The following is a 25,250-nucleotide window of genomic DNA, read 5'->3' as shown; positions in this document are numbered from 1 at the left end:
TCTCCCTGCCCCCTTCTCTCTGTCATCCCTCTCTTTGTCTCCATCTCTCTTTCCCCCTCCTCTCTGTCCGCCTCTCTCTGTCTATCCTCTCTCTGTCCCCTCCCGCTGTACCCCATCTATGCCCTCCTCACTTTGTCCCGATCTCTCTATCACCCCCTCTCTGACACCCCACCTCACTGTCCCCCTCTCCCTGTCCCCTCTCTCTCTGTCCGCCCTCTCCCTGTCTCCCTTCTCGCTGTCCCTACTCTCCCTGTCCCCCTCACTCTGCTCCCCTCAATGTCAACCCCTCTGTCACGCCCCTCTCTCTGTCCCCACTGTCTCCGTCCCCGTCACTGTCCTCCTTTTCTCTGCCCCCGACTCACATTCCCCCCGAGCCCCCCTCGCTCTGTCCCTCCCTCTCACTTCCCACCTCTCTGTCAACCCTCTGTCCGTCCCCACTCTCACCGTCTCCCTTGCTCTGCCCCCGTCTCTCTCTCTCTCTCCTCCCTCTCTGTCCACCCATTATCTGTCCCGTCCTCTTTCTGTCCCCAACTCTCTGCCCCCCTTCCCTCCCCCTCTCTGTCCCTGCTCTCTCTGTCCCACTCTCTATGTCCCCCGCTTTCTGTCTCCCCCTCTCTGTCCCCTCTTTCTCTGTCCCACTCTCTATGTCCCCCTCTCTCTGTCCCCTCTCTCTGTCCGATTTCGCTATTTGAGGAGAAAGTGAGGGTTGTAGATGCTGGAGATCAGAGCTGAAAATGTGTTGCTGGAAAAGCGCAGTAGGTCAGACAGCATCCAAGGAGCAGGAGAATCGACGTTTCGGGCATAATTCCTGAAGAAGAGCTTATGCCCGAAACGTCGAATTTCCTGTTTCTTGGATGCTGCCTGATCTTCTGCGCTTTTCCAGCAACACATTTTCAGCCCTTTCGCTATTCCCCTCTCCCTGCCCCCTTCTCTCTGTCCCCTTTCGCTATTCCCCACTCTCTGTACCCACTCTCTTTGTTCTCCGCTCTCTGTCCACCCCACTCTCAGTTCGCCCCTCTTTCTGTCCCTCTTTCTGTCCCTCTCCTCACTGTTCCCTCCTCCCTATCCCCCTCTGTCCCCTCTTCTCTGTGCCCCACTCTCTGACACCCCCACTATCCCCTCTCTGTCCCGCCTCTCTCTTTGTCTGTCCTCCCCATGTGACACCCTCTGTCTGTCCCCCATATCTCTGTCTGCCCGCTTTCTATCTCCCCTGTCTGTCCCATCTCTTTGCACCCCCTCTCTCTATACCCCTCTCTCTGACACCCGCCCTCCCTCTTTGTCCTCCCTCTGCCCCCCATCTCTGTCCCTCCATCTCTCTCCGATCTCTCTGTCCCCCTCTCTCTTTACCCCATCTCTCTCTGGCACCCCTTTCTGTCTCCCTCTCTGTCTCCCCCACTCTGTCTGTCCACCTGCGCTCTGTCCCCCTCTTTCTATCCCCCTCTCTCTGTCCCCCTCTCTCAGTAACCCCTCTCTCTCTGTCCCCCTCTAACAGTAACCCCTCTCCTCGGCCCACATCTCTTTACCCCCTCTGTCCCCCTCTCTCTATCCCCTCTCTCTCTCTGCTGCACTCTCGCAGCACCATCCCCGTCTGTCCCCCCTCCTCCCCTCCATCTGTCCCCCTCCTCTGTCATCCTCTCTCGCTCCCCCTCTTTCTGTCCCACTCTATCTTCCCCCACCCACTTTGTACCTCATTCTCTTCCCCATCTGACCCCATCCCCTCTCTCTGTCTCCCCACTCTCTGTTCCCCCTCTCTCTCTGTCCCTCCTATCTCTATCCTCTCTCTCTCTCTGTCCACCCATCTCCCTGTTCCCCCTCTTTCTGTTCCCACTCTCTCTGTTCCCCACATCTCAGTCCCCCCTTCCTATCCCCCTCTATACCCTCCTCTCTGTGCCCCACTCTCTGGCCTCCACTCTATCCCCCTCTGTGTCCCTCTCTCTCTCCCCCTCTGTCTGTCCTCGCCATCTGAAACCCTCTCTCTGTCCCCATCTCTGTCTCCCCTCTTTCTGTATCCCCTCTGTCTGTCCCCATTTCTCTGCGCCCCCTCTCTCTGTACACCTCTCTATGACCCCCGCGCTCCCTCTCTGTCCACCACATACTGTCCCCGTCTCTGTCCCCACCTCTCTCTCCGAGCTCTCTGTCCCCTCTCTCTTTACCCCATCTCTCTCGCTGTCACCCCTGTGTCCCTCTCTCTGCCCCCCACTGTCTCTGTCCACCCTCTCTCCGTCCCCTCTCTCTGTCCCGCCCCTCTCTGTCCGCCCTGTCTCTGTCCCCTCTCGCTGCCCCCTCTCTCTCTGCTCCGCCTCGCTCAGTAAACCCATCTCTATCTCTCCGATATATCTGTCTCCCTCTCTCTTACCCCATCTCTCTCTGTCCCCCTCTTTCTGTCCCCCTCTCTCAGTAACCCCTCTCTCAGGAACCCCTCTCTCTCTGTCCCTCTCTCTCAGTAACCCTCTCTCTCCGCCCAACTATCTTTACCCCCTCTGGCTCCTCTCTCTATTCCCTCACTCTCTCTGCTGCACTCTCGCTGCACCTCCGCCGTGTGTCGCCACTCCTCTGTCCTCCTCTCTCACTCTCTCTCTGTGCCCCTCTCTCTTCCCCCCTCTCTGTCCCCTGTCTGTCTTCCCCCATCTGATCCCCATCACCTCTCTCTGTCTCCCCACTCTCTGTTCCCCCTCTCTATTTACCCCATCTCTCTCTGTCACCCCTTTTTGTACCCCTCTCTATCTCCCCACTCTCTCTGTCTACCCGCTCTCTGTCCCCCTCTCTCTGTCCCCCCTCTCTCAGTAACTTCTCTCTCTGCCCACATCTCTTTACCCCCTCTGTCCCCCTCTCTCTATTCCCTCTCTCTCTGCTGCACTCTCGCTGCACCCCCGCCGTCTGTCCCGCCTCCTCCCCAACGTCTGTCCCCCCCCCTCTGTCCTCCTCTCTCTGTCCCCCTCTCTCTATCCCCGCCTCTATGTCCCCCCATCTCGATCTGAACCCCTCTCTCTGTCACCCCTCTCTGTACTCCTCTCTCTGCCCCCATCTCTCTATGTCCCCCCTCTGCAATCTTGTCTCTGTCACCCCTTTCTCTGTCACCCTCTCTCTCTGCGCGCCCTCTCTCTGTCCCCCTACTCTGCCCCCCTCTGTCCTCCATCTCTTTCCCGCCCCCTCTGTCCCCTCTGTCTGTCACCCCTCTCTCTGTCCCCCTCTCTCTGTCGCCCTTCTCTTCCCCCTCTCTCTGTTCTCCTTTCTCTGTACCCCTCTCTGTGCCCCCCACTCTCTTTCCCCCTCTCTGTTCCCCATCTCTCTGCCCACCCCACCTCTCTCTCTCCCCGCCTCTCTGTTCCCCCATCTCTGTCCCATTTCTGTCTGAACCCCACTCTCTGTCACCCCTCTCTGTACTCCTTTCTCTGCCCCCTCTCTCTGTCCCCCACTCTCTGTCCCCCTCTTTCTCTGGCCCAATCTCTCTATGTCCCCCTCGACTCTCCTCTCTCTGTCACCCCTCTTTTTGTTCCCTTCTCTCTCTGCTCCCATCTCTCTCTCTCCCTCTCAGTCCCCGTCTCTCTGTGTGTCCCCTTTCTCTCTCATCGCCGCTCTGTCCCCCATTTCTGTCACATCTCTGGTCTTTCCTCATCTCTCTCTGACCCCCCTCTCTGCTCCCCCCATCTCTGTCCCTTCTCTGTCTACCCCACTCTCTCTGTCACCCCTCTCTGCACTCTTCTCCCTGCCCCGTCTCTCTCTGCGCCCCCTCTCTGTCCCCCCTCTCTCTGTAGCCCCTTCTCTCTCTGCACCCCCCCTCTCTGTCCCGCTCTCTCTGTCCCCCGTTTCTCTGTCCCCCTCTCTGTACACTCTGTCTCTCTGACCCCTTCTCACTGTCTCCTCCTCGATCTGCCACCCCTTTCTCTGTCCCCCCTCTCTGTCCCCAATCTGTCCCGACAGTCTCTGTGCCCCCCCTCTCTGTCCCCCACTCCCTGTCCCCCACTCCCTGTCCCCTCTCTCTGTCCCCCTTTCCTTCCCTTCCCCATCTCTCCCCATCTCTTTGCCCCCCTCTCTCTGTACCCCCTCTCTCTATCGCCCTTCTCTTCCCCCCTCCCTCTGTCCCCTCCCTCTGTCCATCTCTCTCTGTTCCCCACTCTCTGTCCCGCCTCTCTGTCCACTTATCTTTGTTCCCCACTCTCTGTCCCCCTCTCGGTCCCCCTCTCTGTCCCCCTCTCTCTGTCCCCATTTCTCTCTGTCCCCCTCTCTCTGTGCCCCCTCTCTGTCCCGCCTCTGTCGCGCCACTCTCTGTCTCCCCTCTCTCTCTTTCCACACTGCCTGTCCTCCCTCTCCCGTCCCCCTCTGTCTGTGCACCTCTCTCTGTCCAATACTCTCGGTCGCCCTCTCTCTGTCCCCATCTCTCTGTCCCTCCTCACTCTATCCCCCATCTCTCTGACCCCACTCTCTGAACACCCCTCTATCTGCCCCCTATTCTTCTGTCCCCATTCTCTATGTTCCCCTTCTCTGCTTTCCTCCCTGTCACCCCTTCTCTCTGTCCCCCCTCTCTGTCCCCATCTCTTTGCCACACCTCTCTGTCACCCCTCTCTCTGTCCCCATCTCTCTGTCCCCATCTCTCCGTCCCCCTCTCTCTACTGCCCTTCTCTTTCCACCTCTCTCTGTCCCCCCTCAAGTCCACACCTGTCTATGACCCAACTTTATCTGTTCCCCACTCTCTCTGTCCCCCTCTGTCTGTCCCCCCAACTCTGCACATCCTCTGTCCCCTATCTCTTTGCACCCCCCACACGCCTTCTCCCTGTCACCCCTCTCTCTGTCCCCTCTCTCTCTATCGCCCTTCTCTTCCCCCGTCTCTCTGTCCCCTTTTCTCTGTGTCCCTCTCTCTGGCCCCTCTCTCTCTGGCCCCCCTCTCTCTGCCCCTCTCTTTCTATCGCCCTCCTCTTCCCCCGTCTCTCTGTCCCCTTTCTCTGTCCTCTCTCTCTCTGTTCACCTCTCTCTGTCCACCTCTCTCTGTCGCCCTGTCTCTATACCCCACTGTCTGTTCCCCCCTCTCTGTCCCCCATCTCTGTACACCCTCTCTCTGTCCCTCTCTCTCTGTCCCCCTTCTCTCTGTCTCCTCCTCGATCTGTCACCCCTCTCTCTGTTCCCCATCTCTGTCCACCCTCTTTCCCGCCACGCTTTCTGTCTCCCCCTCTCCCTGCCCCCCACTCCTTGTCCCCTCTGCTCTGTCACCTCTCTCTCTGACCCCCTCTCTCTCTCCTGCTCTTCTCTCTTCCCCCGCCCTTCTCCCAGTGCCTCCTCTGTCCTTCCACTCTATCCCCACCCCTCTCCATGACCCCTCCGTCTCTCTCTCTCTCTCTTCCCCCACTCTATGTCCCCCTTCTCCGCTTTCCTCTCTCTGTCACCCCTCTCTCTCTGCCCCCTCTCTCTGCCCCCCTACTCTGCACCTCCTCTGTCCCCTTTCTCTTTGCCACACCCTCCGCGCCTTCTCTCTGTCACCCCTCTCTCTGTCCCCCTTCTCTTCCCCGTCTCTCTGCCCCCTTTTCTCTGTGTCCCTCTTTCTGTCACCCCTCTCTCTGCGCCCCCTCTCTCCATCGCCCTCCTCTTCCCCGTCTCTCTGTCTCCTTTCTCTGTCCCCCTCTCTCTGTTCCCCTTTTCTCTGTCCACTCTCTCTCTTTCCCCGTCTCTCTGTCCCCCTCTCTCTCCCTGCCTCTCTGTCCCTCCATCTCTGTCTGAACCCCTCTCTCTGTCACCCGTCTCTGTACTCCTCTCTCTGCCCCCTCTTTCTCTGTCACCCCTCTCTCTGTCTATCCCTCTCTGTCCTCCCCTCTCTAAGTCCCCCTCTCTCTATCCCCCTTTGTCTGTCCAACTCTCTCTGTCCAATACTCTCTGTCCCCCTCTCTTTGTACCCCACTCTCTGTTCCCCTCTCTCTGCCCACTCTCTGTCCTCCCTCTTTCTGTCCCCAACTCTCTGTCCCCCGGTCTCTGTCCTCTTCTCTCTGTACCCCGCTCTCTGTTCTTCTCTCTCTGTCCACCTCTCTCTATCCACCTCTCTCTGTACCCAACACTCTGCCCCCCCCTCTGTCCCCCTCACTCTGTCCCTCATCTCTGTACAGCCTCTATCTTCCCCTCTCTCTCTGTCCCCTTCTCTCTGTCTCCTCCTCGATCTGTCACCCCTCTCTCTGTTCCCCAACTCTGTCCACCCCTCCCTCTCTCTGTGCCCCTCTCTCTGTCTCCCCGTCTCTCTGTCCCCCACTCCCTGTCACCCCTGCTCTGTCACCTCTCTCTCTGACCCCCTCTCTCTGTCCTGCTCTTCTCTCTTGCCCCCGCACCCGCCGTGCCCCCTCTGTCCTGCCACTCTGTCCAGACCCCTCTCTCTTTCCCCTTCTCTCTGTCCCCCCCTTCTCTCATTTTCTCTCTCTGTCACCGCTCTCTCTCTCTGCCCCCTCTCTCTGTCCCCTCTAATCTGCACCTCCTCTGTCTCCATCTCTTTGCCCCCCATTCCGCCCCCTCTCTCTCTCAACCTCTCTCTGTCCCCCTCTCTCTATCGCTCTACTCTTCCCCCGTCTCTCTGTCCCCTTTTCTCTGTGTCCCTCTCTCTGTCACCCCTCTCTCTGTCCTCCCTCTCTCTGTCTCCATGTCTCTGCCCCCCCCCTCTCTCTCCCGGCCTCCCTGTCCACCATCTCTGTCTGAACACCTCTCTCTGTCACCCCTCTTTGTACTCCTCTCTCTATCGCCCTGCTCTTCCCCCGTCTCTCTGTCCCACTTTTACTGTCCCCCTCTCTCTGTTCCCCTCTATCTGTCCCCCTCTCTCAGTTCCCTCTCTCTCTGACCCACCCTCTCTGTCCCCCTCTCTCTCTGCCCCCATCTCTCTATGTCCCCCTATGCCCTCTTCTCTCTGTCAGCCCTCTTTCTGTCGTTCCTCCCTCTCTGCCCCCCTCTCTCTGTCCCCCCTAATCTGCCCCCATCCTCTGTCCCCATCTCTTCCCCCCTCTGCCCCCTCTCTCTATTACCCCTCTCACTGTCACCCCCTCTCTATCGCCCTTCACTTCCCCCTCTCTGTCCCCTCTCTTTGTCCCCCACTCTCTGTACCCTACTCTCTGTCCCGCACTCTCTGTCTCCTCTCTCTGTTCCCCATCTTCCTGTCCAACACCTCTCTCTCTCCCCGCCTTTCTGTTCCCCATCTCTATCCCATTTCTCTCTGACCCCTTCTCTCAGTCCTGCTCTTCTCTTTCCCCACTCTGTGTCCCCACCCCTCTTTCTATCCCCTCCATCTCTCTCTCTTTCCCCCTCTCTCTGTCCACCTATCTCTATTCCCCTCTCTCTGTCCCCCCTTTTCTGTACCCCTCTCTGCCCCCCTCTGTCTGTCCCCTCTTCTCTGCCTTCGTCTCTCTGTCACCCCTCTGTCTCTGATCCCCTCTCTCTGTCCCCCCTACTCTTCACCTCCTCTGTCCGCCATCTCTTTGCCCACCCCCGCCCGCACTCTCTGTCACACCTCTCTCTGTCCCCCTCTCTATATTGCCCTTCTCTTCCCCCGTCTCTGTCCACTTTTCTCTGTGTCCTTTCTCTCTGCCCCCTCTCTCTGTCCCCGTCTCTCTGTCCCCCTCTCTCTCTATCCCCGCCTCTATGTCCCCCCATCTCTGTCTGAACCCCTCTCTCTGTCACCCCTCTCTGTACTCCTCTCACTGCCCACTGCTCTCTGTCCCCCTCTTTCTGTCCCCGTCTCTCTGCACCCATCTCTCTATGTCCCCTCTCTGCCCTCTTCTCTCTGTCACCCCTTTCTCTGTCCCCCTCTCTGTCCACCCCTCTGTCTCTCTGTCCCCCTCTCTCTGTGCCCCCTCTCTGTCCACCCTCTCTCTCTGCCCCCTTTCTCTGTCTACCCGCTCTCTCTGTTCCCCGCTCCCTGTTCTCCCTGCTCCGTCACCTCTCACTCTGACCCCTTCTCTCTGTCCTGCTCTTCTATCTTCCCACCCCCCGTGTCCGCTCTGTCCTGCCACTCTGTCCACTCCCCTATCTCTATCCCCTCCATCTCTCTCTCTTTCCCCCTCTCTCTGTCCACCTATCTCTGTCCCCCACTCTCTGTCCCCTCTCTCTCTTCCCCCTCTCTCTGTCCCCCTCTTTTTCTGCCGCCTCTCTCTGTAACCTTCTCTCTCTGCTCCCAACTCTCTAACACCCTCTCTCAGTACCCGCCTCTCCCTGTGTCCCCTTTTTCTCTCCCCGCTGCTCTGTCCCCCCATCTCTGTCACATCTCTGGTCTTTCCCCCTCTCTCTGTCCCCCCTCTCTGCTCTCCCCATCTCTGTCCCATCTCTGTCTGTCCTACTATCTCTGTTACCCCTCTCTATACTCTTCTCCCTGCCCCATCTCTCACTGTCCCCCTGTCTCTGCCCCCTCTCTCTGCACCCCCTCTCTTTGCCCCCCCCACTGCCCTCCTCTTTCTGTCACCCCTCTCTATGTCGCCCCTCTCTCTCTGTCCCCCACTCTCTCAGTGCCGCCTCTCCCTGTCCCCCTCTCTGTACACGCTCTCTCTCTGGTCCCTTCTCTCTGTCTCCTCCTCGGTCTGTCACCCCTTTCTTTGTCCCCCCTCTCTGTCCCCAGTCTGCCGCGCCACACTCTCTGTCCCCCCTCTCTGTCCCCCACTCCCTGTCCCCCATTCCCTGTCCCCCTCTCTGTTCCCTTCCCTTCCCAATCTCTCCCCATCTCTTTGTCCCCTCTCTCTGCCGCACTCTCTGTCACCCCTTTCTTTGTCCACCCTCTCTCTCTCTGTTCTCCCCTCTCTGTGCCCCGCTCTCTATTCCCACTCTGTCCCGCCACTCTCTCTGTCCCCCCCTCTCTCTGTACCCCACTCCCTGTCTCCCCATCTGTCCCCTCTCTCTGTCCCCTCTCTCAGTTGCCCCTACACTTACCCCTCTCTGTCCCGCATCTCTTTCCCCCTCTCTCTGCCCACGCTCTCTGTCACTTCTCTCTCTGTCCACCCATCTCTATCGCCCTTCTCTTTGCCCCCCTCTCTGTCCACCTATCTCTGTTCCCCACTCTCTGTCTCCCCTCTCTGTCCCCCTGTCTTTCCCACTCTCTCTGTCCCCCATCTCTCTGTCCCACTCTCTCTGTGCCCCCTCTCTGTCCCGCCACTCGCTCTGCCCAAATCTCTGTCCCCCTCTCTTTGCCCCCCTCTCTGTCCCCTCTTTTATCCCCCTCTCTCTGTCCCCCACTCTCTTTGTCCCCCTCTCTCTGTCTTCCCTCTCTCTGTCCCCCCAATCTCAGACCACCACTCTATTTCCCCCCTCTCTGTACACCCTCTCGCTCTGGCCCCCTTTTATCTGTCTCCTCCTCGGTCTGTCACCCCTTGCTCTGTCCCCCCTCTCTGTCACCACTCTGCCCTTCACTCTATCTGTCCCCACCTCTCTGTCCTCCACTCCCTGTCCCCCACTCCCTGTCCCCCTCTCTGTCCCCCTTCCCTTCCCTATCTCTCCCCATCTCTTTGCCCCCACTCTCTGCCGCTCTCTATGTCACTCCTCTCTCTGCCCCCTCTCTCTATCGCCCTTCTCTTCCCCCTCTCTCTGCACCCCTCACTGCCCCCCTCTGTCCCCTCTCTCTCTATCCCCCTCTCTCTGTGCACACCACTCTGTCCCGCCGCTCTCTCTGTCTCCCCCACTCTCTGTCCACCCACTCCCTGTCCCCCTTCTCCCTGTCCCCTCTCCGTCCCCTCTCTCTCTGTCCCCCTTGCTCTGTCCCGCCACTGTCCACTCTCTCTCTGTCCCCCTCACCCTGTCCTACTCTTCTCTCTCCTCCCGCTGTCCCCATCTCTGTCCACCCCCTCTCTCTGTCCCTCCTGCTCTGTCACCTTTCTCACTGACCCCCTCTCTCTGTCCTGCTCTTCTCTCTTCCACCCCCGCACCCCCGTGCCCCATCTGTTTTGCCACTCTGTCCCCACCCCTCTCTCTTTTCCCCCTCTCTCTGTCCCCCCTTCTCTGCTTCCTTCACTCTGTCACCGCTCTCCCTCTCTCTGCCTCCTCTCTCTGTCCCCGCTAATCTGCACCTCCTCTTTCCGCCATCTCTTGGCTCCCCATTCCGCCCCCTCTCTCTGTCACCACTCTCTCTGTCCCCCTTCTCTCTATCATCCTCCTCTTCCCCCGTCTCTCTGTCCGGCTTTATCTGTCCCCCTCTCTCTCTGTTCCCCCTCTCTCTGTCCATCCTCTCTCTGTCCCCGTCTCTCTGTCCCCCCCCCTCTGTCCCCGCCTCTCTGTCCCCCCATCTCTGTCTGACCACCTCTCTCTGTCACCCCTCTCTGTAATCCTCTCTCTGCCCCCTCTCTCTGTTCCCCCGTCTGTGTCCCCCTCTCTCTGCCCCATCTCTCTATTTCCCTCTCTGCCCTCTTCTCTCTGTCACCCCTCTCTCTGTCATCCCTCCCTCTCTGCCCCCCTCTCTGACCCCTCAATCTGACCCCCGAACCCCAGCTCTTCCCCCCGCCCCTCTCTCTGTCAGCCCTGCTCTGTCACCTCTCTCTCTGACCCCCTCTCTCTGTCCTGCTCTTCTCTCTTCCACCCCCGCACCCCCGTGCCCCCTCTGTCCTGCCACTCTGTCCCCACCCTCTCTCTTTTCCCCCTCTCTCTGTCCCCCCTTCTCTGCTTCCTTCACTCTGTCACCGCTCTCTCTCTCTCTGCGTCCTCTCTCTGCCCCCTCTAATCTGCACCTCCTCTTTCCGCCATCTCTTTGCTTCCTATTCCGCCCCCTCTCTCTGTCACCACTCTCTCTGTCCCCCTTCTCTCTATCATCCTCCTCTTCCCCCGTCTCTCTGTCCGGCTTTCTCTGTCCCCCTCTCTCTCTGTTCCCCCTCTCTCTGTCCATCCTCTCTCTGTCCCCGTCTCTCTGTTCCCCTCTGTCCCCGCCTCTCTGTCCCCCATCTCTGTCTGACCACCTCTCTCTGTCACCCCTCTCTGTACTCCTCTCTCTGCCCCCTCTCTCTCTGTTCCCCCGTCTCTGTCCCCCTCTCTCTGCCCTCTTCTCTCTGTCACCCCTCTCTCTGTCATTCCTCCCTCTCTGCCCCCGTCTCTGACCCCCCTAATCTGACCCCCGAACCCCAGCTCTTCCCCCCGCCCCCTCTCTCTGTCACCCCTCTCACTGTCCCCCCTCTCTCTATCGCCCTTCACTTCCCCCGTCTCTCTGTCCACCTTTCTCTGTCCTCCTCTCTCTGTTCCCCCCCCCTCTGTCCCCCTCTCTCTCTGTTCCCCTCTCTCTGTCCCCGTCTCTCGGTTCCCCCCCCCGTCCCCGCCTCTCTGTCCCCCCATCTCTGTCTGAACACCTCTCTCTGTCACCCCTCTCTGTACTCCTCTCTCTGCCCTCTCTCTGTACCCCCATCTCTGTCCCCTCTCTCTCTGCCCCTTCTCTCTATGTCCCCTGCCCTCTTCTCTCTATCACCCCGCTCTCTGTCATCCCTCCCTCTCTGCCCCCTCTCTCTGTCCCCCCTAATCTGCCCTCCGAACTCCAGCTCTTCCTCCCTGCCCCCTCTCTCTGTCACCCCCTCACTGTCCCCCTCTCTCTATCGCCCTTCACTTCCCCTCTCTCTATCCCCTCTCTCTGTCCCCACTCTCTGTCACCTCTCTCTGTTCCACATCTCTCTGTCCACCCCCTCTCTCTCCCCGCCTCTCTATTCCCCACCTCTGACCCATTTCTGTCTGAACCCCACTCTCTGTCACCCCTCTCTGTACTCCTCTCTCTGCCCGCTCTCTCTCTGTCCCTCGTCTCTCTGTCCCCCCATCTCTGTCCCATCTCAGGTCTGTCCCCCTCTCTCTGTCACCCCTCTCTCTGTTCCCCCATCTCTGTCCCATCTCTGCCTGTCCCCCTCTCTGCCACCCCATCCGTACTCTTCTTCCTGCCCCGTCTCTATCTGTCCCCTCTCTCTCTGTCTCTCTCTCTCTCTGCACCCGCCTCACTCTTTGTCCCCCCTCTCTGCCCTCCTTTTTCTGTCATCCCTCTCTCTGTTACCCCTTTCTCTCTGCCCCCTCTCTGTGTTGATCTCTTTGCCCCCTCTCTCTTTCTCTCCCTCTCTCTGTCACCCCAATCTCTGTATCCCCTCTCTCTGCCACCCTTCTATCTCTGTCCCCATCACTTGTACCCGTTCTCTCTGTCGCCCCTCTCTCTGTTCCCCTCTCTCTCTCCTCCTCTCTCTGTCCTCCTCTCTATCTGTCGCCCTCTGTCTGACGTCCTCTCTCTCTGATGCCCTCTCTCTGTCCCCCACTCTCTCTGTCCCCCTCTCTATGTCCCCCCTCTCTGTCAACCCCTCTACCTCTCTGCCCCCCTCTCTCTGTGCCCCCATCTCTCTCCCCGCTCTTTCCCGCCACGCTCTGTCTCCCCCGTTTCTCTGTCCCCCACTCCCTGTTGTCCCTGCTCGGTCAACTCTCTCTCTGACCCCCTCTCTCTGTCCTGCTCTTCTCTGTTCCCACCCTCTCCCCACCCCCCTCTGTGTCCCCTCTGTCCTCCCACTCTGTCCCCACCCCTCTCTCTATCGCCTCCGTCTCTCTCTCTTTCCCCCTCTCTCTGTCCCCTCCTGTCTGCCTTCCTCTCTCTGTCACCCTTATCTCTCTGTCCCCCTCTCTCTCTGTCCCCCCACTCTTCACCTCCTCTGTCCCCCATCTCTTTGCTCCCCCCACCCCCACTCTCTGTCACACCTCTCTATGTCGCCCTTCTCTTCCCCATCTCTCTGTCCACTTCTCTCTGTGTCCCTCTCTCTGATCCCACTCTCTATGCCCCCTCTCTCTGTTCCCCTTCTGTCTCTCCACCCTCTCTCTGTCCCCGTCTGTCTTTCCCACTCTCTCTCTCTATCCCCGCCTCTATATCCCCCATCTCTGTCTGAACCCCTCTCTCTGTCCTTCTCTCTCTGTCCCCATCTCTCTCTGTCCCCCCTCTGCCCTCTTCTCTCTGTCATCCCTTTCTCTGTCTCCCCTCTCTCTCTTCCCCCCTCTCTGTCCCCCCTACTCTGGCCCCCCTCTGTCCTCCATCTCTTTCCCGTCCCCTCTACCCCCTCTCTCTGTCTCCCCTTTCTGTCCATCCCTCTGTCTCTCTGCCCCCCCTCTCTCTGTGCCCCCGTCTCTGACCCCCCTCTTTCCCGCTACGCTCTTGGTCTCCCCACTCTCTCTGTCTTCCACTCCCTGTTATCCCTGCTCGTTCACCTCTCTCTCTGACCCCCACTTTCTGGCCTGCTCTTCTCTCTTACCCCCCTGCCCACCCCCTCTGTGCTCCCTCTGTCCTGCCACTCTGTGCCCACCCCTCTCTCTATCCCCTCCATCTCTCTCTTTCCCGTTCTCTCTGTCCCCTCTTCTCTGCCTTCCTCTCTCTGTCACCCTTCTCTCTCTGCCCCCCTCTCTCTGTCCCCCCTACTCTTCATCTCCTCGGTCCCCCACCTCTTTGCTCCCCCCACCCCACTCTCTGTCACCCCTCCCTCTGTGACCCCTCTCTCTGTCGCCCTTCCCTTTCTCCCCTCTCTCTGTTCTCCTTCCTCTGTACCCCACTCTCTGTCCCCGACTCTCTGCTCTCTCTCTGTTCCCCATCTCTCTGTGACCCCGCTCTCTCTCTCTCCCCGCCTCTCTGTCCCCCCAACTCTGTCCCATTTCTGTCTGAACCCCACTCTCTGTCACCCCTCTCTGTACTCCTCTTTCTGCCCCCTCTCTCCCTGTCTCCCTCTCTCTGTCCCCTCTCTCTCTTTCCCCCTCTCTCTGTGCCCCTCTTTGTCGCCCCTCTGTCCAGCCACTCTCTCTGTCACCCCTCTCTCTCTTCCCCACTCCCTGTTCCCCTCTCCCTTTCCCCTCTCCGTCCCTTCTCTCTGTCCCCCTTGCTCTATCCCCCTCTGTCCTCTCTCTCTGTCCCCCTCTCCCTGTCCTACACTTCTCTCTTCCTCCCATCTCTGGCTCCCTCTCTGTGCCCCCTCTGTCCTGCCACTCTGTCTCCACCCCTCTCCCTGTCCCCTCCCACTCTCTGTCCCCCCTCTCTGCCCTCCTCTCTCTGTCTCCCTCTCTCTCTCTGATCCTCTTTCTGTCTCCCCTACTCTGCCTCCCCCTCTGTACCCCTTCCTCTGTCCCACTCTCTCTGTCCCCCACTCTCGATCCCCTCTCTCTCTTCCTCCTCTTTCTGTCCACCATCTCTCTGCCCCCCATCTCCCTGTCCCCACCTCTCTCTCTCTCTCCCCGCCTCTCTGTCCCCCCCCCATCTCTGTCCCATCTCTGGTCTGTCCCCTCTCTCTCTGTCACCGCTCTCTGTTCCCCCATCTCTGTCCCATCTCTGTCTGTCCCCTTCTCACTGTCACCCCTCTGTGTACTCTTCTCCCTGCCCTATCTCTCTCTGTCCCTCCTCTCTCTCCCATCTGTCTGTCGCCCCTCTCTCTCCCCCACTCTCTGTCCCCAATCTCTGTCCATCCCTCTCTCTCTCTCTCTGTCCCCCTCTCTCTGTGCCCCCCGCCCCTCTCTGTCTAGCCACTCTCTCTGTCCCCCCTCTCTCAGTACCCCACTCCATGTACCCCGTGTCACCTCTCTCTGTCCCCTCTCTCTGTCCCCCCTACTCTTACCCCTCTCTGTCCCCCATCTCTTTGCCCCCTCTCTCTGCCCACGTTCTCTGTCACTCCTCTCTCTGCCCCCATCTTTATCGCCCTTCTCTTTCCCCTCTCTCTCTATCCCCCTCTCTCTGTCCCCCACTCTCTCTGCCCCCTCTCTTCGTCTCCCCTATCTCTGTCCCCCTCTCAATTTTTCCTCGCTTTGTATCCCGCTGTCTCTGTCTCCCCCTCGCTCTGTCCCCCACCTCTCTGTACCCATGTCTGTCCACCCCTCTCTCTGTCCCCCTCTGTCTGGCCCCAACTCTCTGCACCCCTCTCTCTGTCCCGCTTCTCTGTCTCATACTCGATCTGTCACTCCTCTCTCTTTCCCCCTCTCTCTGTGCACCACTCTCATTATCCCCTTCTCTGTCCCCTCTCTCTGACCCACTCTCTCTGTCCCCCTCTCTCTCTTACCCCCTCTCTCTGTGTCCCTCTTTGTCCCCCCTCTGTCTAGCCACTCTCTCTGTCACCCCTCTCTCTCCCTTCCCCACTCCCTGTTTCCCCTCTCGCTGTCCCCTCTCCGTCCCCTCTCTCTGTCCCCTTTGCTCTATCCCGCTCTGTCCTCTCCCTCTGTCCCCCACTCTCTGCTCTCTCTCTGTTCCCCATCTCTCTGTGACCCCCCTCTCTCTCCCCGCCTCTCTGTCACCCCATCTCTGTCCCATTTCTGTCTGAACCCAACTCTCTGTCACCCCTCTCTGTACTCCTCTCTCTGCCCCCTCTCTTCCCCACTCCCTGTTCCCCCTCTCCCTGTCCCCTCTCCGTCCCCTCTCTCTGTTTCCCTTGCTCTATCCCCCTCTGTCTTGTCTCTCTGTCCCCCCTCCCTGTCCTACTCTTCTCTCTTCCTCCCATCTCTGGCTCCCTCTCTGTGTCCCCTCTGTCCTGCCACTCTGTCTCCACCCCTCTCCCTGTCCCCTCCCTCTCTCTGTCCCCCCCTCTGCCCTCCTCTCTCTATCACCCGCTCTCTCTCTGATCCTCTTTCTGTCCCCCCTACTCTGCCTCCCCCTCTGTACCCCTTTCTCTGTCCCACTCTCTCTGTCCCCACTCTCGATCCCCTCTCTCTCTTCCTCTTCTTTATGTCCACCATCTCTCTGCCCCCCCCCATCTCCCTGTCCCCACCTCTCTCTCCCCCCGCCTCTCTGTCCCCCCATCTCTGTCCCATCTCTGGTCTGTCCCCTTCTCACTGTCACCCCTCTGTGTACTCTTCTCCCTGCCCCATCTCTCTCTGTCTCTCCTCTCTCTCCCATCTCTCTGTCGCCCCTCTCTCTCCCCCACTCTCTGTCCCCAATCTCTGTCGCCCTCTCTCTCTGTCCCTCACTCTCTCTGTCCCTCTCTCTCTGTCACCCTCTCCCTGTCCCCCTCTCTTTGTCCACTCTCTCTCTTTGCCCCCTCTCTCCCCCTATCTCTCTATGCACCCTCTCCCTGTTCACCCCCTCTCTCTGTCCCCTCCCTCTCTCTATCCCCTCTCTCTGTCTCGCCTCTCTATGTCCCGCTCTCAATCCCGTCTCTCTTTGCATCGTCCTGTCTCTGCACCCCCCTGTTCCCCTCTCTCAGTCCCCCTCTCTCTATCCCCAACTCTCCGTCCCCACTCTCTGTCGCCATCTCTCTACACCCGCTCTCTCTGCACCCCTCTGTCCTCCTTCTCTCTGTCTCCTCCTTGAACTGTCACCCCTCTCTCTGTTCCCCTCTCTGTCAATCCCTCTCTCTCTCTCTCTCTCTCTCTCTCTGTGCCCCCCGTCCCCTCTCTGTCCAGCCACTCTCTCTGTCCCCCCCTCTGTACCCCACTCCCTGTACCCCCGTCACCTCTCTCTGTCCCCTCTCTCTGTCCCCCCTACTCTTACTCCTCTCTGTCCCCCATCTCTTTGCCCCCCTCTCTCTGCCCATGTTCTCTGTCACTCCTCTCTCTGCCCCAATCTTTATCGCCCTTCTCTTTCCCCCTCTCTCTATCCCCATCTCTCTGTCCCCCACTCTCTCTGCCCCCCTCTCTCTGTCTTCCCTCTCTCTGCCCCCCAATCTCTGACCACCACTCTATGTCCCCCCTCTCTGTACAGCCTCTCTATCTGTCTCCTCCTCGATCTGTCACCCGTTTCTCTGTCTGTCCCCCCTCTCTGTCCCGCCACTCTCTCTGTCCCCCCTCTCTGTCCACCACTCCCTGTCCCCCAGTCCCTGTCCCCTCTCTCTGTCCCCCTTCCCTTCCCTTCCCCATCTCTCCCCCATCTCTTTGCCCCCCTCTCTCTGCCGCTCTCTATATCACCCCTCTCTCTGCCTTCTCTTTCTATCGCACTTCTCTTTCCCGCCTCTCTCTGTCCCCCTCTCTCTGTCTAGCTATCTCTGTTCCCCACTCTCTGTCCCCCTCTATTTCCCGCTCTCTCTGTCCCCGCTCTCTCTGTGTCCCCTCTCTGTCCCGTCACTCTCTCTGTCTGCCCAACTCTCTGTCCCCTCTCTCTGTCCTCCTCACTCTGTCCCACCTCTCTCTGTCCCCCCTCTCTCTGTCCCCCACTCTCTCTGACCCCCTCTCTGTCCCCCACTTTCTCTGCCCCCTCTCTCTGTCTTCCCTCTCTCTGTACCCCCAATCGCTGACCACCACTCTATGTCCCCCCCTCTCTGTACACCCTCTCTATCTGTCTCCTCCTCGATCTGTCACCCGTTTCCCTGTCCCCCTCTCTGTCCCCCACTCCCTGTCCCCCACTCCTTGTCCCCTCTCACTGTCCCCCTCTCTCTCTGTCCCCCTTTCCTTTCTCCTCCTCGCTGTCCACACCTCTCTCTGACCCACTTTTATCTGACACCCCACTCTCTCTGCCCCCCCTGTCTCCTCCTCTCTCTGTCACCCCTCTCTCTACCCCCTCTTTGTGCCCCCCTACTCTGCCCCCGTCCCCCATCTCTTTGCCCCCCTCTGTCACCTCTCTCTGTCACCCTCCTCTCTGTCACCTCTATCGCCATTCTCTTCCCCGTCTCTCTGTCCCCCTTTCTCTGCTCCCCTCTCTCTGTCCCACTGTCTTTGTCCCCACTCTCTCTCTCACCCCGTCCCCCGTCTCTCTGCCCCCCCTCTCTCTCTGCCCCCTTTCCTGACTCCTTCTCGCTGTCCACACCTCTCTATGACCCACCTGTATCTGTCACCCAACTCTCTCTGTCGCCCCTCTGTCTCCCTCTCTCTCTGTCGACCATCTCTCTGTCCGCTTCTCTGTCTGTCCCCCTCTCTCTGTCATGCTCTTCTCTCTTCCCTCCTCTCTGTGCCCCCTCTGGCCTACCACTGTCTCTCCACCCCTCTCTCTATTCCCCTCCCTCTGAACCCCCTCTCTCTGCTTCCGCCTCCCTGTCCCCCCTCTTTTCCCCCAACTCTTTGCCCCCTCTCTCTCACCCCCTCTCTCTGCCACCCTTCTCTCTCTGTCCGCTTCGTTTGTCTACCCTCTTTCTCTGTCCCCCTCTCTCTGTCCCCCTCTCTCTGTACCCCTCTCTGTGTCCCCTCTCTCTCTGTCACACACTCTCTCAGTTACCCTTCTCTCTGTCCTCTTGCTCTCTGTCTCCTCTCTCTCCGTGCCCCCCTCTCTTTCCCTATCTCTCTAACCCTCCTTTCTCTGACCCCACTCTCTGTCCACTCCTCTATCTGTCTCCGCTTCTTCTGTCCCCACTCTCTCTTTTCTCCTCTCTCTCCCACCTCTCTCTGTCCACCTTCTCTTTGTCCCATTCTCTCCATCCCCACTCTCTGTTCCCCAATTTCTGTCTGTCCTCTCTGTCACTCCTGTCTATACTCGTCTCTCTGCCCCCCTGTATCTCTATCCCTCCTCTCTGCCCCCTTCTCTTTCCCCCCTCTCTCTGTCCCCCGCACTTTCCCCCACCCCCTCTCTCCAGCCCTTCTGACTGTCCCACCCTCTCCCGGTCTCCCAACTTTCTTTCCCCCTCTCTGTCTCATCCTCTATCTGTCCCGCTCTCTCTGTCACCCCTGTCTGTACTCCTCTCTCTGCCACCTCTCTCTCTTCCCACTCTCTCTGTCCCCCTTCTCTTCCCCCTCTCTCTGTCCCAAACTCTCTCTCTTTCCCCCTCTCTCTGCCCCCTTCACTTCCCCCCTCTCTCTGTCTCACCCCCTCTCTCTGTCCCACTTCTCTTCCCCCTCTCAGTCCCCCTTCTCTTTCCCCCTCTCTCTAGCCCATCTCTCTGTCTCCCCCTCTGTCTGTCCCACCCTCTCTCGTTGTCCCCCGCTCTGTGTGTCCCACCCTCTCTCTATCCCCCTTCTCTTTCCCCACTCTGTCTGTCCCACCCTCTCTATATTCCCCCCTCTCTTCGCCCTTCTATGTCCCACCCCCTCTCTCTGTCCTCCTTCTTTCCCCCCTCTGTCTGTCCCACCCTCTTTCTCTGTCCCCCTTCTCTTTCCCCCCTCTCTCTTGTCCATCTCTCTGTCCACCCCATCTCTGTCCCCCCCCTTTGGTCTGTCCCCCATCTCCCTGTCACCCCATCTCTCTTTACCCCATCTCTTTGTCCCCATCTCTCTTCCCCCCTACTCTTTGTCCCCATCTCTCTGTCCCCATCTATCTGTCCCACCCTCTCTCTCTGTCCCCCCTCTGTCTGTCCCACCCTCTCTCTTTGTCCCCCTTCTCTTTCCCCCGATATCTCTGTACCCCCATCTCTCTGTCCTCCCCATCCCTGATCCCCCATCTCTCTGTCCCCCCATCTCTCTGTTCCCCCATCTCTCTGTCGCCCTGTGAGAAACAAAGCTCACTCACTTCAATAATTTCAGTCCGAGACAAACTCTGAATCAGTAGTGTCCTTTATTTCACATTTGCATTTGGGTGCGATGTCCACTGTACACAAGGCATACACAAATGCATACCGAATCCAACGAATACTCGATATTTATATAATTTGGTTTCGATTTTTTTTATTTCATTGCTCCTCCCCTGTTTATATCTTCCACTTCCCTAAGACCGGTTACCCATTACTCCTGTTTATCTCTTGCCTTATCCGGCCTTGTCTGTGACAAAATGCTTATTTCGGGCCTCACAAGGCCGGTTGACCTCATCCCGCTGTGGGTCATTGTTAGGCATATGCTTTCCTTGCTATTATCTATTCCTCCATCTGTGCCTCCCCTCTCAGCAGCTTATCGTTAAGACCCTTTTAATTGGGGTTTCTTCCTATGTTTCTGTAAAAGTGGGAAACATATGTTTTTACCTACTGTTTGTACAGGCGTATCTAGCTTCACTGCCTCCCCTCACAGCATTTTATCTAGTCGCCTGTAATATCTACGACTGTTTTGCAGTCCCGTTTGTTTCTTGCATACAATTTTAGCTAATATAAAAAAAATCAATTATGCATTTTCTCCACATAGCTCCATTCTTGTTGACTCAGTTCTTGGCTGAAACCATTACACACTGGTGTGAGTTCATTTACTTTGCATAAGTAATTATAACTGCAGAAGTAACACTACTTTACCTATATCTCACACCCCTCTCTCTGTCACCCTCTCTCTGCCCAACTCTCTGCCCCCCTCTCTCTGCCCCCTCTCTCTCTGTCCCCTCTCCCTCTCTGCACCTCTGTCCCCAATCTCTCTGTGCACCCTCTCCCTGTTCCCCACTCTCTCTGTCCCCCCTCTCTCTATCCCCTCTCTCTCTGTCCCTCCTCTCAGTCCCATACTCTCTTTACCCCCAGTCTCTGTCTCCCCATCCCTCTCTGACCCCCTCCCTCTCTGTCCCCCTCACTCCCCCACTCTCTGTCCCCTCCTCGATACGTCACCCCTCTCTGTTCTCGCCCTCTCTCCACCCTCTCTCTGTCCCCCTCCCTTTGTCCCACTCCCTCTGTACCCACTCCCTCCGTCTCCACTCTCTCTGTCCCCACTCTCTATGTACCCACTCTCTTATCCCCCCAACTCTCTGCCGCCCCTCCCTCGCCCCAGTGTCCCCTCCTCTCCGTCCCACATCTCTCTGTTCGCCCTCTCTCTCTTGTCCCCTCCGTCTGACCCCTCCCTCCCTCCCTCTCTATCCCCCCTCTCTGCCCTCCTCTCACTGTCACCTCTCTCAATGCGCCCCTCTGTCCCGACCCTCTCCCTGTCCCCCCTCTCCGTGTCCCCCTCTCCCTGTCCGCCCTCTTACTGTTCCCCCTCTCCTTGTCCCCCCCTCACTCTGTCCCCTCTCGCTCTGTCCACTCTCTCTCTCTCTGTCCCCCTCTTCCTGCCATACTCTTCTCTCTTCCCCCTCTCTGCAACCCCCTCTATGCCACCTCTGTCCCCCTCTCTGTGCCCCCTCTCCCCGTGCCCCCTCCATGTTTCCCTCCTCCCTGTGCACCCCTCTCCCTTTGCACCCCTCTCTCTGTGCACCACTCTCTCTGTCCCCACTCTCTCTGTCCCCCTCTCTCTCTGTCCCCACTCTCTGTTACTCCTCTTTCCACCCCTCTGACCTCTCCTCTCTGTCCGCATCTCTGGGACTCCCTCCCTGTCTCTTCCTCGCTGTCCACTCCTCCATCTGACCCACCTTTATCTGTCACCCCACCCTCTCTGTCCCCCTCTCTCTGTCCCCCTCTCTGTCCCCTCCCTCTCTCTGGCCTCTCTCAAAATCCCTCCTCTCTTTGTATCCTCCTCTCTTTGTATCCCCCTCTCTCTGTGTCCCCGTCTCTCTGTCTCCCCCCTCTTTGTCTCCCCCGTCTGTCTCCCCATGTCTGTCCCCCCTGGTCTGTCCCACTCTCTGTAAACCCTCTCCCTGTCCCCCTTCTCTCTGTCTCCTCCTCGATCTGTCACCCCTCTCTCTGCTCCCCGTACACCCCTCTCTCTCTCTGTCACCCTCTCTGTCCGCCTCTCGCTGTCCCCTATCTCTCTGTCCCCTCCCTCTCTCTGTCCCCTCTCTCAAACCCTCCTCTCTTTGTATCCTCCTGTCTCTGTATCCCCTCTCTCTGTCTCGCCCTCTCTCTGTCTCCCCATCTCTCTGACGTCGCCCGTCTTTCTCCTCCACGTCTGTCTTCCCCTGTCTGCCCCCCTCTCTGTACACCCTCTCCCTGTCCCCCATCTCTCTGTCTCCTACTCGATCTATCACCCCCTCTCTGTCCCCCCACTCTGTTCATCCCTCTCTCTTTCTCTGTTACCCTCTCTCTGTGCCTCCCTCTCTGTCACCCATCTGTCTCACCCCTCTCTCTGTTCCCCTCTCTCTGGCCCCCCTCTCATGTCCCCTCTCTCTGTCCCCACTACTCTTCCCCCAATCTATCCCCCATCTCTTTGACCCCCCTCTCACTGCCCCTCTCTCTATCACACCTCTCTATTCTCCCTCTCTTTCTGTCCCCCTCTCTCTCTGTCCCCTCTCTGTGCCCAAACTCTATCCCCATCTCTCTGTGCACTCTCTCCCTGTTCCCCTCCCTCTCTCTCTCTGTCCCCTCCTTCTCTCTATCACCTCTCTCTTTCTCCGCGTCGCTCTCTCTCCCCCTCGCTCTGCCTCGCCCTCGCTCTGTCCTCCCCCTCTCTCTGTCCCCCTCTCTCTGTCCCCCTCTCTCTGCCCCACTCTCTGTCCTCCCTTAGTCTGTCCCCTATCTCTTTGTCCCCTCTCTGTGCCCCCCTCTGTCCCTCATCTCTCTGTGCAACCCTCCCTGTCCCCACTTTCTCTCTGTCCCCTCCCTATGTCTATCCTCTCTTTCTCTCTGTCTCCCCTCTCAGTACCCCTCTCTCTGTACCCCCATCTAACGCCCCCTCACTCTGACCCCCTTTCTCTGTCTCCCCCTCTCTGTCCTCCCCTTTCTATGTCCCCCTCTCTCTATCCCCCTCTGACTGTCCAACTCCGTCTGTCCACGTCTCTCTGCCCAATACTCTCTGTCCTCCTCTCTCTGTACCTCACTCTCTGTTATCTTCTCTCTGCCCTCCCTCTTTCTATTCCCCTCTCTCTGTCCCCCTCTCTCTCTGTCCCCTCTCGGACCACCCCCTCCATCTGTCCCTATCTCTGTGTATACCCTTTCCCTATTCCCCCTCTCTCTCTGTCCTCTTCCTCTCTCAATCACTTCTCTCTCTCAGTCTCCCCTCTCTCTGTCCCCCCTCTCAATCCTTCCTCTCTTTGTATCCCCCGTCTCTCTGTCCCCCTCTCTCTGTCCCCCTCTATCTGTCTCCCACTCTCTCTGACCGCCCTCTCTCTGTCCCCCTCTATCTGTCTCCCATTCTCTCTGTCTCCCCTCTGTCTGTCCCCCTCTCTGTCCGTCCTACTCTCTGTCCGCCCCGCTGTCCTCCCCCTCTCTCTGTCCCCAACTCTCTATCCCCACTCTCTGTCCACCACTCTCTGTCCACATCTCTGTACACCCTCTCTCTGCCCCTTTCTCTCTGTCCCCCTTCTCTCTGTCTCCTCTTCGATCTGTCACCCCTCTCTCTGTCCCCCCCTCTCTGTCCCCCCTCTCTGTGCACCCCTCTCTGTCCCCCCTCTTTCCCGCCACGCGCTCTGTCTCTCCCTCTCTCTGTCCCCCACTTCCCGTCCCCCTGCTCTGTCACCTCTCTCTGATCCCCTCTCTCTGTCCTGCTCTTCTCTCTTCCCCTCCCCCTCTGCCCCCCGTGCCCCCTCTGTCCTGCCACTTTGTCCCCACCCCTCTCTCTTTGTCACCAATCTCTCCCTCTTTCCCCCTCTCTCTGCCCCACCTTCTCTGCACTCCTCTCTCTGTCACCCCTCTCTCTGTCCCCTCTCAGACCTCCCATCTGTCCCTATCTCTCTGTATACCCTCTCCCTGTTCCCCCTCTCTCTCCGTCCCCTTCCTCTCTCCATCACTTCTCTCTCTCTCTCAGTCTCCCCCTCTCTGTACCCCCTCTCAATCCTTCCTCTCTTTGTATCCCCCGTCTCTGTGTCCCCCTCGCTCAGTCCCCCTTTCTATCCGCCCCTCTCCCTGTCCCCCTCTCTCTGTCCCCCTGTCTCTGTCCCCCTCTATCTGTCTCCCCTTCTCTTTGTCTCCCCCTCTCTGTCCTCCCCTCTCTATGTCCCCCACTCTCTGTCCTCGCTCGTTCTGTTCCCCTCCCTCTGTCCACATCTCTGTCTTTCCCTCTCTGTGCCCTTCTTTTTCCCAAACTCTCTGTGCACCCTCTCCCTGTTCCCCTCTCTCTCTCTGTCCCCTCCCTCTCTCAATCCCCTCTCTCTCTCAGTCTCCCCTCTCTCTGTCCCCCCTCTCAATCCCTCCTCTCTGTGTATCCCCTTTCTCTGTCTCTCACTCTCTCTATCCCCCCTCTCTCTGTCCCGCTCTCTGTCTGTCCCGCTGTCTGTCCGCCCCGCTCTGTTCCCCTCTCTCTGTCCCCAACTCTCTATCCCCCCTCTCTGTCCACCACTCTGTCCCCATCTCTGTACACCCTCTCTCTGCCCCTTTCTCTCTGTCCCCCTTCTCTGTCCACCCATCTCTCTGCACCCCCTCTGTGCCCCCTCTCTGTCCCCCCTCTTTCCCGCCACGCGCTCTGTCTCTCCCTCTCTCTGCCCCCACTTCCTGTTTCCCCTCTCCCTTTCACCTCTCCCTGACTCTTGTCTGCCCCCTCTCTCTCTCTGTCCCCCTCTCCCTGTCCTACTCTTCTCTCTTCCCCCTCTGTCCCCCTCTATCCTTCCACTCTCTCTCCACCCCTCTCTCTGTTCCCCTCCCTCTGACTCCCTCTCTCTCTGTCCCCCACCCTCTGTGCCCCCCTCTCACTGTCCCCCCTCTCTGTCCCACTCTCTTTGTCCCCACTCTCTGTCCCCCCTCTCCACCCCCTGACCCCTCTCTCTGTCCCCCCTCTCTGTCCTCCTCTCTCTGTGTACCCGTCTCACTGTTCCCACCTCTCTCTGTCCCCTCTCTCTCTGTCCCACTCTCTCTCTCTCCCGCTCTCTTTGTCCCCACTCTCTCTCTCCCCCTCTTTCTCTGCCCCCTCTCTCTGTCCCCCTTCTTGACCCCTCCTCTCTGTCCACACCTCTCTCTGACCCACCTTTTTCTGTCACACCTCTCTCTCTTACCCCTCTCTCTGTCGTCCCTCTCTGTCTCCCTCTCTGCCTGTCTGCCTCTCTCTCTGTCCCCCTTTCTCTGCCCCACTCTCTGTCCTCCCTCTCTCTGTCCGCCTCTCCGTGTCCCCTGTCTCAGTCCACACTCTCTCTTTCCCCCCTCTCTGTCCCCATCTCTCTGTGCACACTGTCCCTGTTACCCACTCTCTCTATCCCCTCTCTCTCTCTCTCTGTCCCCCCTCTCAATCCCTCCTCTCTTTGTATCCCCCTGTCTCTGTCTCCCCCTCTGTCTGTCCCCCCTCTCTCTGTACCCCTCTCTCTGTCCCTATCTATGTACACCCTCTCTCTGTGCCCCCCTCTCTGTCCCCGCTCTGTGCCGCCACTCTCCCTGTCCCTCACTCTCTGTCCCCCTCTCTCTGTCCTGCTCTTCTCTCCTCCCCCTCTCTGTGCTCATTCTGTCCTTCCACTCTGTCTCCACTCCTCTCTCTGTCCCCTCCCTCTCTACTCTGCACCCCCCTCTGCCTTCCTCTCTCTGTCACCCCTCTCACAGTCCCCCTTCTCTGCCCCCGTCCCCCATCTCTTTGCCCCCCACTGCCCCCTCTCTCTGTCACCCTTCTCTCTGTCCCCTCTATCGCCCTTCTCTTCCCCGTCTCTCTGTCCCCGTCTCTCTGTCCCCCCTCTCGCTCTCCACGCCTCTCTGTCCCCCCTCTCTCTCTGTACCCCCATCTCTGTCCCATCTCTGTCTGACCCCCTCGCTCTGTCCCCCCGTCTCTCTGCCCCCGTCTCTCTTCCCTCGTCTCTCTGTACCCCC

The sequence above is a fragment of the Hemiscyllium ocellatum genome, chromosome 46 (assembly GCF_020745735.1).
Source record: "Hemiscyllium ocellatum isolate sHemOce1 chromosome 46, sHemOce1.pat.X.cur, whole genome shotgun sequence".
NCBI lineage: Eukaryota > Metazoa > Chordata > Chondrichthyes > Orectolobiformes > Hemiscylliidae > Hemiscyllium > Hemiscyllium ocellatum.
Note: the sequence above shows the minus strand (reverse complement) of the source record.